We start from the raw sequence: 11313 nt of genomic DNA, 5'->3' as shown, positions 1-11313 counted from the left end.
ATTTGATAATTGCAAAAACAACATTTGTGCACAGTTATTGATAGAAGAGTTCATGAAAATCAGTTTCTGGTTATAATATTAGACAATAAAATAAGTTGGAGATCACATATAAAACATGTGTAGCACAAAATGTTACTGTGTGGAAGTCTGGGAAAATACCCATAAAAGTTCACTCCAATCACTATCCATAGTAAGAATATTTAATAATACTGGTTAAGGATCATACATCCACTGGTCTTAAAATCAAAAATAATGAAATTCAACAATCTGCTTCACTTTCAAACATCACAAATCATGTCTAAAATCTAAATCCATGAACAAACGTAAAATCATTAGATTCCTGCACAGAAGAAGACAGAATAACCTCAACCTATTATTCATTTTATATTTCAGTGTTTTTGAATCTTAAACTAAATAATCCTTTCACCAATATGTGATTAAACTTGTCTGCCATCATGTGATGGTATGGTCACAACTGTGAGCCCTGGAAATACTGTGGAGTTTCATGTCCACATTGGAAGCTGGAGTACCCAGAGGAAACGCACGCAGCACGGGGGAGAACATGCAAACTCCACACAGAAAGGACCCAAGTGTCCACCCAAGGGCTTTAACCCAGGACCTCCTTGCTGTGAGGCGCACCTGCTAACCACTAAGCCAACGTGCACCCATTTTACAACTAAATACCAAAATAAAGAAACTTTTAGAAAAATGTTAAAAGTGAATTAACAGTACTACTTAATACCCAAATACAGTACATACTGTATGTGTTCAGCAGGGTTTAGGGTTTAGTTACTTTTTAAATAAGACAGATGAAGCTCAAATTTCAGCCGTCATAGACCGTCAGTTGTAAACGTCTGGTAGGCAACATGGCTACAGATGGATGCACCAAAAATGTTGGATGGTCGGGATAATTACTGACAGAGAAACTGTGTGTCAACTGATGCGACTGATTATATCACGAATAGAAACACAACTCACATAATTTCAATGCATTGTCAGTGAAAAAACAAAGCTCACTTTTAGATTCTCGTGGGGTCATAATTATGAGATAATATCTCTTAGTGTCTTAAAATTATGACTTAGATTTTTTTTTTTAAATTATTATTTTGTGTGTGTTTTTTACGGCAGGAAATGGGCTTCTATAGTCAGAGCAGCAAGAAAATGTATGGATTCTTAAATGATTTAAAAAAACATTAATCTTTTTTAACTCCAAGGATACGTCTGTGTATTTTGTTTTCTTTATCCTGTTTGTATTGATCTCTGCTCCATGGGGACACTCAGATGAATGAACACCATTGATTGACAGCTAATCAGGAAATGCTCCAGTAACACCACCACAATAAATCCAGACCAAAGGTCGGCAGCTTCTCTGACATTAGACGATTGATTATCGACTGCATTCACACTTGAAGTTTGCAAATGAAATAACAGAAGCAGGCAGCTGGTGCTGGGAGGAAACCTCTGGAGCAGCTACAGACTGATTCCTCCATGCACCACCTGACCCAGACTCTGCATGAACCCCAGAGAGCTGCACATCCCTCAGGCCATCGCTGGCCTCCAAAGGGGATGATGTTTAAACACTTCTGACAGGCTTGGTTTGGTTGGATGTTTATAACATTTATGCACCATTCACAGACTTTATTTGTAGTATCTCAGCATTGGAAAAGTCAAAATAAGGAGAACAATGCAGATGTATCATTAGGTTGTAAAAAAAAACTCAACCTTTGTCATTATCCAGCTCACTCACCCTGCTATGGGTTGCCAAATGTCAACACTTTTTCATAGCCGACATATTTTGAAACATTTTGCTCACTTTCCTCACGTTTACCTAATTTTTCTTTCATTTAAGACATAAATTCATGTAAAAGCGCATGTTTATATCATTGTTAAAAATGTGTACACATGAAAAATAAATCTAAATGTAAATGTTAAATCTAAATGTAAATATTGAGATGATTGAGTACCAAAGAGTAATGAAATAAAACATGTACAGTAGGTAGAGATATGCACCTATTCAAGTCGGTTGCAACACGCCAATAACCAGGAAAGAAGAAGAAATGTAAATGATAAATCTAAATATTAAATGTAAATCTGAATGTTAAATGTCTATCTAAATGTTGAATCAGGGTGTGTGGAGCCCACTTTGTATAATTTCTAAACATTTTGCTTTCCACTTGGTGACATTTAGATTTAGATTTAACATTTAGATTTCACATTTAGATTTAATATTTAGATTTAAATTTAACATTTAGATTTCACATTTAGATTTAATATTTAGATTTAGATTTAACATTTATATTTACATTTAACAATTATATTTAGATTCAGATTCAACATTTAGATTTAACATTTGCATTTAGATTTAGATTTAACATTTAGATTTGGATTTATTTTCTGTCTACACATTTTTAACAATTATAGAAAACATGCAGTTTTACATGAATTTGTCTCAAATTAAAGAAAAATGAACTAAATGTTCAAAATATGTCGGCTATGAAACAGAAACAGTGATTGAGTTTTTATATTCGGCACCTCATACCGTGCAGACAATGAGATATCACAGTATACAGTATTAGAGGGCGGCCCGACCTTGCTTTCACCACCATTGACATTATCCTGAGAATTGGGGGAAATGTTGCTATGGGGATATTTGCTGGCTGCAGTTCACCACAACAGGTAATTGTTCCTCTTTGCCTGCTTTCTCTCTCTTTCATGTCCTCTTCTTCACACTCGTTTCACCACTTCACCTGCTGTCGAGTGTGTACATGAGCAAACGCACACACACTCAATATGAAAAGGAGGCTTGAATTAAGCAACAGAATTAAAACTGTCGTTTTAGCGCCAGGTGAATCTGCATGATGGAGTAAAGTGAACGGCTAAGAATAAAAGACATTCAGGCTAAATTTAGTCTGTAAATCAGGGACGTCAAACTCATTTTCATTCATGGGCCAAACATAGGGCAGTTTAATCTATACCCAGATAGCATGCATACGTCTCACCAATGTCGGCCTCAGATAGTGCGTCGGCATTTTGTGTGTTTTTCCCCCCAAATCAGTGATACCACTTGTAAAATTGTAAAATTTCACTTCCATGAAGCTGTTTTTGTGCTGGGGCTCTTTTGGCTATGCTGCTGAAAACACATTTATGATCATGAACTGTGTCTTTCTTTATTTTGTCCACATAATAAGCTATTTTAGTGGTAGAATATTGTTTTTTGTTGTTGTTGTGGTTGTGATATTGCCATATTCCTATCAGATTTAAGTAAATACTCGACTATGGATATGGAGATATTTATACTAATTGAATGATCTGAGGACTGGCGCCCTGTCCAGGGCGGAGATTGGCACCGGCAGACCCCCCCTCGTCCCTGAACAGGAATAAGTGGGTCTGAAAATGAATGAATGAATGATCTGAGCTAAATAAAGGTAAATATAAGCTGTAGAGAGGCTGCGCTGAGCATCTTTAATCCATCATCCAAACATCGGCCAAACACTGATGTCTTCGCGACATCTGCCCAATGAGCAAATGCTTTCCATAATACATCTTGCCGATGCAACTTCATTCATCGTGCCGACGTCGGCGAGATGTTTGCGTGCTATTAGGGTAAGTGGGCTGCAGATTTTGGGTTTAGTTTGTATTTCCAATTACAGTATAACTGATCATACACTATATAAGGCACCAATATTATCCAAATAATATGTGACAGCTATCAGTCTCTGCAGGATCTTCACAAACGACAAAAAATGTTGTAATTTAGGACAATCTTGTTGTGGGCACCTGCAAATATTGTGGAGTTTCATTGAATTTATGATTTTAGACGGACTGAGATTTTGACTTTCTCCTTTCTCCTCTTGGCCCCTAGTATTTACACATTAAGGTTTGATTCATTCTTTAAAACTGAAAAAATGTCAAATAAAAAGGTTGGAGTTATGAAGGACATTAAATTTTTTTTGACTATTGTTTTATTTTAAAGATGATTCAAATTGATTTAGTCACTGATAAAATATTACTTTGCACTACAAATGACAAGTTGGCAATCTCTTTATGAAGACCTGTGTCATCATGTGTGGAAAAAAACACCAAACACCCAATGACCAAAATATGACAGCTGATCACATGTTCCAGGTTTGCTCTCAAATGACATATTCCAATCTAATCCACACAGCTCTGAAAAGTACGTGCATTTCTATGTGGTATCAGATTGTAGAGTAAACACGATGACACTTTAAAGTCGTGCATGAATTCACTGTTGTCTAAAATATAACATAAGCAAATGTTATTTAACTCAAACATAAACCACAATCATATTACTTTATGTGTTACAATATTGTGCGTGTACTGTAATTTGTGTGTTTTAGGTGGGTTCATTTGTGGAATCTGCATGGTTTGGTTCTCTATTTTTCGCTTTTGGTTTGTTGGCAGAGTTACTGCAAAATGGTGATACAAGCAAGATAAATGTGTAATATGACAGTTATGATAGTTGTTTATTTGAACAGGACGGCTGGTGACGTAGATGAACAATTAGACTTTCTCAAACTTTGTATTAGAAGGTTATATGTGTACGTTTGTGTTATGTATTTATCTTTTTGTTTGTTTTCATACTGGTTCTGTGATTAATGACCATTGATGTTTTGTTTGCAACCCAGTTCCCGAGCACTAGTAACCAGGGTTAGGGTCAATTACATTTTCCAGTCACAAATACGTCTTCAATTATACATGTTCAATTACAATGATCGGCATTTTTTCCACTTACAATTAAATTACAGTTATTTTTATTGTCTCAGTGCACCACTAGATCTCATTTTTTTTTAAATGGTAAAATGTGGGAAAGCTTGATATGAAACATTCTTGTGTAGAACTGTACACAGAACTGTAACATGGTTCCCCAGTTTTGTGTAAAATTATAATTGAAATTTTTTTTATAGACTTTTCATGCCAATTACGAAGTCAATTATCTAAACTCAATAACAGATTTTTTAATTGTGTGATTACAATCATAGTTGACCCCCAAACCCTGCTTTGTTGTTTATGAAACGACAAAACACTGGTTTCCAATGGTTTTCCAATGGATGTGTCATGTCAAGGGTTCACAGATTGCCAACGGATTCCAGAGTCGAGATGTTCTAACACTGGCACCTTCACAGCATAGGCTTCACACAGGAACTCTTCAAGCTGTAACACTGGAAAATAAAGAAGAGGAGCACCTGCTGCATGTATTTAACCATTTAGTTTTCCTGTTACATATATTTAAAGTGCTCTTTCACACATTTGTTGATTGGTTTCAGATTGTGCTGCATCTTCGTACGTATTCACAAACCCTCGATTTGATACTCTGAGGAGATTCTGGGTCTTCAGGTCCTCACACAGGTACCCTTCATTAGTCACACAGGCTGGAGGTATTGATTTTGAGTGTAGGAATAACAATGCTTTGCTATGTTCTTTTATACCCACATATAAAAGAAAGTATGCAGCAGGTCCTTCTTGTGACATTTTTTGTTGCTACTGAAAAATAGGGGTTTGAGAAATAATTATTACCTCACAGGAAGTAGATCCTGGGTTCAAATCCAGGTCAAACCATTATCTAGAGCCTCCAATTTTTCATGATCACGCTCTGAAATTGAAAAAGCAATCTTCCAATCTTTCATTTTTTGACCCGCTTGGTCATTTTTCAGGGTCGCGGGGGAAAACACAATCAAAAAACTCATTTATCTGTCTCTCTATATTTAAAATCTGGCCCCAATATGACACAGAAATACTTTCATTGCATGTTATGGGAAATTGTCACATACTGTATTTAAGCACTATTTTTCCCCTGGTGACTGGATGTCTAGAAAATTTAGCAAAGGGACAAATACGTCCAATTTTTGCTCATTATTTTGTTCAAAATATCGTGCCGTTACAGCGAGGCTACTTGTCGTGTTATCCTGTGACTGAAAACGAACGCAGTGCTTCATCTAAAATGAATGAACAAGTTAAGATTATTATGACTGCATTCAAATCTGAAAAGTCAGTGGTACAAAGTTACAAACACATGTTTAGCTGTTGGTGTATAAGCTGAACTGGTGATCATTTTACCTAGTGACACCTCCAATCACAAGACTGCTTGGGATTTCGTGCAACATTCAAAGTTGATCCGTTGGTTTATGGCAATCAAAGGTTTCACAATTAATGTTATGGGATCATATCGAACATTTCCATGGTTGGCTGTGTCAAAAGTTTAGCAAAAGCAACGTAATCTTGCGTTATTTCTGTCACGATGTGGTGTGGACCCAAAAGTAGAGAGAGATGGAGGAAGCAGGCAGGTGTAGTGTTGTTGGTAGTCCATTTAATAATAAAACCCAAAAAGCCAAAAAGACACAAAGAAAACTGGGAGCAGGGAACAAAACGCCTTAGGACATGAGGAAGTTAACATAAGACAATGATCCAGCAAACATTCAGTGTTCAAGCACTCAGCTAAATAGTGGAGGAGGCCTGATTGAGAATGGGCCACACCTGGGTGGAAACATGAGGGAGCTAATCAGTCACAAAACAAGAACACAGACATCACTGGGGGGTGGAACCACAAGCAGGAATACCTGAAACTCACAGACAAGAGTTAAACACCGGAGGCCCGACTCAAACAGAATAAACAAAAACAGAGGTAAATAACAACAAAACCAAACAGAACCTGACATAACCCCCCCTTAAGGCGCGGGTCCCTAAAACACCAAGACAGGGAGGGTGGCGGGGGACCTGGAGGAGGGTCCAAACAGTGTTCCCCAACCCGAGACAGGGAAGCGATGGTCTGGAGGTCTGCCATGTGGCTGGCCGGACAAGCCAGGAGAGTGCAGGTTGGGCGGTCTGCCAAGCGGCAAGCTGGACAGGGCAAGGGACCGTCGCTCAGACAAGGCCGAGGCCAGACTGGGACGAGGAACTGAGTTCTGGTATCCTCAACCGAGGCAGACCAGGCAGGAGCAAGGAACTGGATTCTGGCGGCCTACCCTGAGACAGGCCAGACTGGAACGAGGAGTTGAGTCCTGGCGGTACAGGAACAGGTACGAGGAACTGGGTTCTGGTGGCGCAGATGAGACTACCTCTGATGAGACAAATGGGACCGCCTCTGGTGAGACAGACAAAGGGGGCTCAGGCAAGACAGACGGTGACACCTTCGGCACGCCAGACAAAGGCGGGCTTGTGCAGGGAGAAGGCACTGGCGGCAACGTTGGTGGCCTGGTGCGGGGAGCCGGAACTGGCGGCCATAACAGAGCCTCCTCAGGCAGAGACCTTGGTGTGTGCTATCATTGTATAATGGTATCAGGCCTGCTTAGGGCAGTCTGACCAGAACTGACCAGAACAGAGTTCTGGAATTACATATCAACATGATCTTCATTGAATCAAGTTCTTCTGGTTTTTAGATGATCGGAATGTTCACATCAAGGATCTGCAGCAAATGTGATGACATCACAGCAGAATGGACCAAGAAATGAATATTTTCTGCATTTTGGCCCATTAGCTGCAAGGTGCACCCATATAGAGGCAAGTTAAAACCAACTCACAGGTTTTGTTCTGCAGGATCTTGGAAAGGGTCATTATCTTCACGCCATGTTTTTCATATGCATGTCCTTACTCTGGAACTGGGCTTGTGTTTGAAGTCAAAAGGAGTGGAAATCCCAAAGCTGCTGTTGAAACATCTCAGTTATCTGTTGCCTAGTGACCGAGCTAATTAAATCTGGCCCTGCTCCAAGTTATTAGGGATAATAGCGACGCAGACACAAGAAATCTAATAGTTTATTAAAAAAAAAAACTCTTTCATGCTTTGTGGGTGCAGTGAAGGTACTTATCGTGAATGAGTGTTTCCATGACAACGATTACGGATCCAACAGGCATGATGATTGATTTGCTTCTGTAGGATTACTTTCCGAGGGCAGCGTATTACAAAGAAGCACATGAAATATTTATATTTCACCCAGCATGATGTTGACTTTAAAGAAGTCCACTGCTGACCTGGCGAGAAATAACATGTCTGTTGTCTGAAAAGAGGGCGAAGCAGAAGACGAGTAACAAAGGGTGGAGGGTTATTCTATAATGATGGCTAAAGCAGGGGGGAAATCAATATTCAAATGTTCTCATCAGTGAGGGAGTGCAGCTCTCAATTAGTGTGTAATTGAGTCTGTTCTCTGACATCTCTCTCAGCAAGGCACAGAATAGCAAATTAGAGGTTAAAGAACATATCACACAGTCTCTGTTTTCTCAGATGACCTTATCATTCATTGTTTTTGCTTGATATTCAGTGTCTACTGTGATGAAAGTTTGTGGAGAGATGAGTTACAGGGTTTATGGTCAAAGTTGCAAATAAACAGGTCTGCACCTCCGTAGCTTCTCCATGTTTGATCCAGGTGTAGAGTAGCTGAATATAGTCAACACATCATGGTGAAGTCTACTTGTAAAGACCTTGAGTAGGTGTTATCAAGCTGTGCTGCAGCTACAGATGTCTATGGATCTAGTCTTTGGGCTTTATGGTCACTCTGACCAAACAGACCACCAGCATTGTGAGAACAGGGTGCAGTTCACAGGTTAAAATAGTGAAAGTTAAATTCTGGCATAGGGTATCAGAATTCCTGGAATTTTCAAAGTCATTATCATCAATGCTGCTGTTTTTCAACTCAAGATATTGAGTTGAAATAACATTTTAACAATTATAAAGTTCTACTTATAAATTAATCTGTTAAATTGCTACATGTTTTTTTTACCTTATTTTGCATGGATGCCAATATTTATGTTTGAATATGATAAAGTTATTCAATTTATTTACACCCGATATACGGTTCATTTCAATAAATAATTCCCGTGAAAAGTTTCTATTTTTGAATGCTGTATTACCTAAATTCCCAAGATAAAGTTATAAATTTGCCAGAAACTTTTGCACCCTTTTGCAAACCTGTTAATTCCACTACATCTACAATCTGGTTAAAGAAAGTTCTTATTGTAATTAAACCCAGGTCCTACTAGGACTGAGACTGAGGTTTGCTGGTTTCCTCCTATATATGTTCCTCATCCAGAGCTTCTTAACTAAACATGGTAGTGAATGTCAGATGATCCTGTGAAGGACTGGCACATAGTTCAGGGTGTGTAAGCAGGAAGAGAAGAGAAAAAAACAACATTTATTGGTTCTGCAAGACATTAACACTGAACTTTGTGTTTGCAAACCTTGACTTTTATACACAGGGTGGGAATTTTAAACTCATTCCTCAAAACTTGAATTGAGTGAAAAAGTTAAGTCTCTTTGAATCATCACTGCAGTACCAGCAAAATAATACCAATAATCCATAGTATTTTCTCTTCTTTCTTGGTCGTAGATTTGGAGATAAAAACAATCCCAGCCACTCTGACGACATGAATAATTCCACTTACAACACCAGCTTAGATTGCAGCAAAACCAAAGCTGAAAACAAACCCTCTTTGTCCTGAAGTCTCTCGTTTCCCCAAAGCTTCTCATGTGCTTTTTCTTAAACTGAAGGTAAAGTAGATTTAAAGTCTACTTTCACATTCTTGCGTTGACTCTCCATTGTTGTAGTTATAGGAATTTTACTGTTAAGATCTCGCTTTTCCTCAACTTTTGGGGCTAAACTGCTGAACGACGCCACAGCTACATCAGCAATAAGAAAAGCCTTGAAAACAGGATCAAAGCTGTTTCATTTCTTCTGCAGCTCCTTTTAAAGAGTTGTCAGTACTTGACACAGCCTCACAACCTGAATATGGCAAAAGATTATTATTATTATTATTGATGGGTAAAATAGTTCCAAATTATATGGTTTGTATTGTGATTGGTGCATGTTGCGCAGGCTGAAAAGAAAGAAGGTTGTTGGTTTTTACTTTAAATGTTTTTTCATAGCATTAGGTCCTATCTTAATTCCAGCAAGTTCATATTGTCATCTTTTTTGAATATTATGTAAAGGTTCCATTTTTTCTGCCAACTTTTGGCCAGGAATTGACTTTGATCTCCTGACATATTTCGACTGCCAACTGTCAGTCTTCCTCAGAGGCGTCTACTAATTGGGCGACAGGGGGCATAGCCAGCCTGACAGAACTGTCAAGTTGACCAAGGCCAGAAACATCAAAGCGATCAGCAGACGACTCTGAGGAAGACTGACAGTTAGCAGTTGAAGCATGTCAGGAGATTAACGTAAATTTGCTGAAAAAAGTTGTCTGAATAAATGAAACCGTATGATATTTGGTTCCATCTTCCCTCTTTGTTTTTCGTCTTAATTTAAGGTTTTGTGATGCTTCTCATTAATATTGTTTTTCTTCAATGTTACAGACAACACAATGATGTGTGTTGTTTCACGTCTGCCAACACGATATCCACATTTTTTTGTGCGGTATTGCATATTAGAAGTTATTTCGTGCAAATGATGTTTTTTCGAAGAGAGTCAATAAACCACTGAGCCACTACCACTGGGTTCAGTTTTATTACACTTCTGAACCTTAATCACAACTGAATAGAACATTGTATTCATTGGTTACGAAATTACTTCCAATTAAAATAGAAAGTGTCTATTTGTACGGTTGCAGTACGGACAACCCCCGGTACTATTGGTACGGTTACTAAAGTACACGTATGTAGCGTCTTAGGGTTAGGGTTAGGGTTAAACCTGGTTCAAGGTTCAGCGTCAAGACCTACGCCGGGGGCATGCCATCAACGTGACGCAGGGGTTGGCCCTTTTACTTCTGCGTGGAGGGAGCGCCTCCCTATACGATTGGCCCGCCCTGTCGCTGGGGGTTGTGGCTGCGTTGTTGTTGTTACATATGAGCATTAAAAAGACCTTGTTTATTTTCTGGTCACAGAAAAATATGTTTTCTCTCTTTTAAGCATCTTAAAATGTAATTTATTTCTAGAGAGAGCAGCGAGGTAACCTGGTCCACGGCGCTGGGAAACGGGGAGATGGAGCGGGACAGTGCTGTAAAGATCGCTTTAAACATAATGTCATGTCTGCTCCTCTATCAGCCTCCACAGCATGTTGGTCATTGTTTACTGTTAATGAAACACACAAACACACTGTAGGTACAGAGACGAGGCAGTAGTAGCGATAATAACAGTAAACACACACCTTTTGTCTGTGATTGACTCCGTTTGGTGGCGCTTCACGTGCTGCAGCCATGAAAGGAAATAATAAAACTCTGGCACTTTTAGTCTGTCTCGGTTCTCTTTGTGACTCAATCCACTGTAGAAATAACTCTTGTATCGCTACACTGAAAGTTGAAACATGGCGGTGTGACTGGAAAAGGCAGTGACCGGGGCTGACCAATCACAGCCCTAGCTGACTACCCATCAAG

This window comes from Gouania willdenowi, chromosome 24 (genome assembly GCF_900634775.1).
Source record: "Gouania willdenowi chromosome 24, fGouWil2.1, whole genome shotgun sequence".
Lineage (NCBI taxonomy): Eukaryota > Metazoa > Chordata > Actinopteri > Blenniiformes > Gobiesocidae > Gouania > Gouania willdenowi.
The sequence above is the reverse complement of the archived record's forward strand: the minus strand, read 5'-3'. Positions refer to the sequence as shown.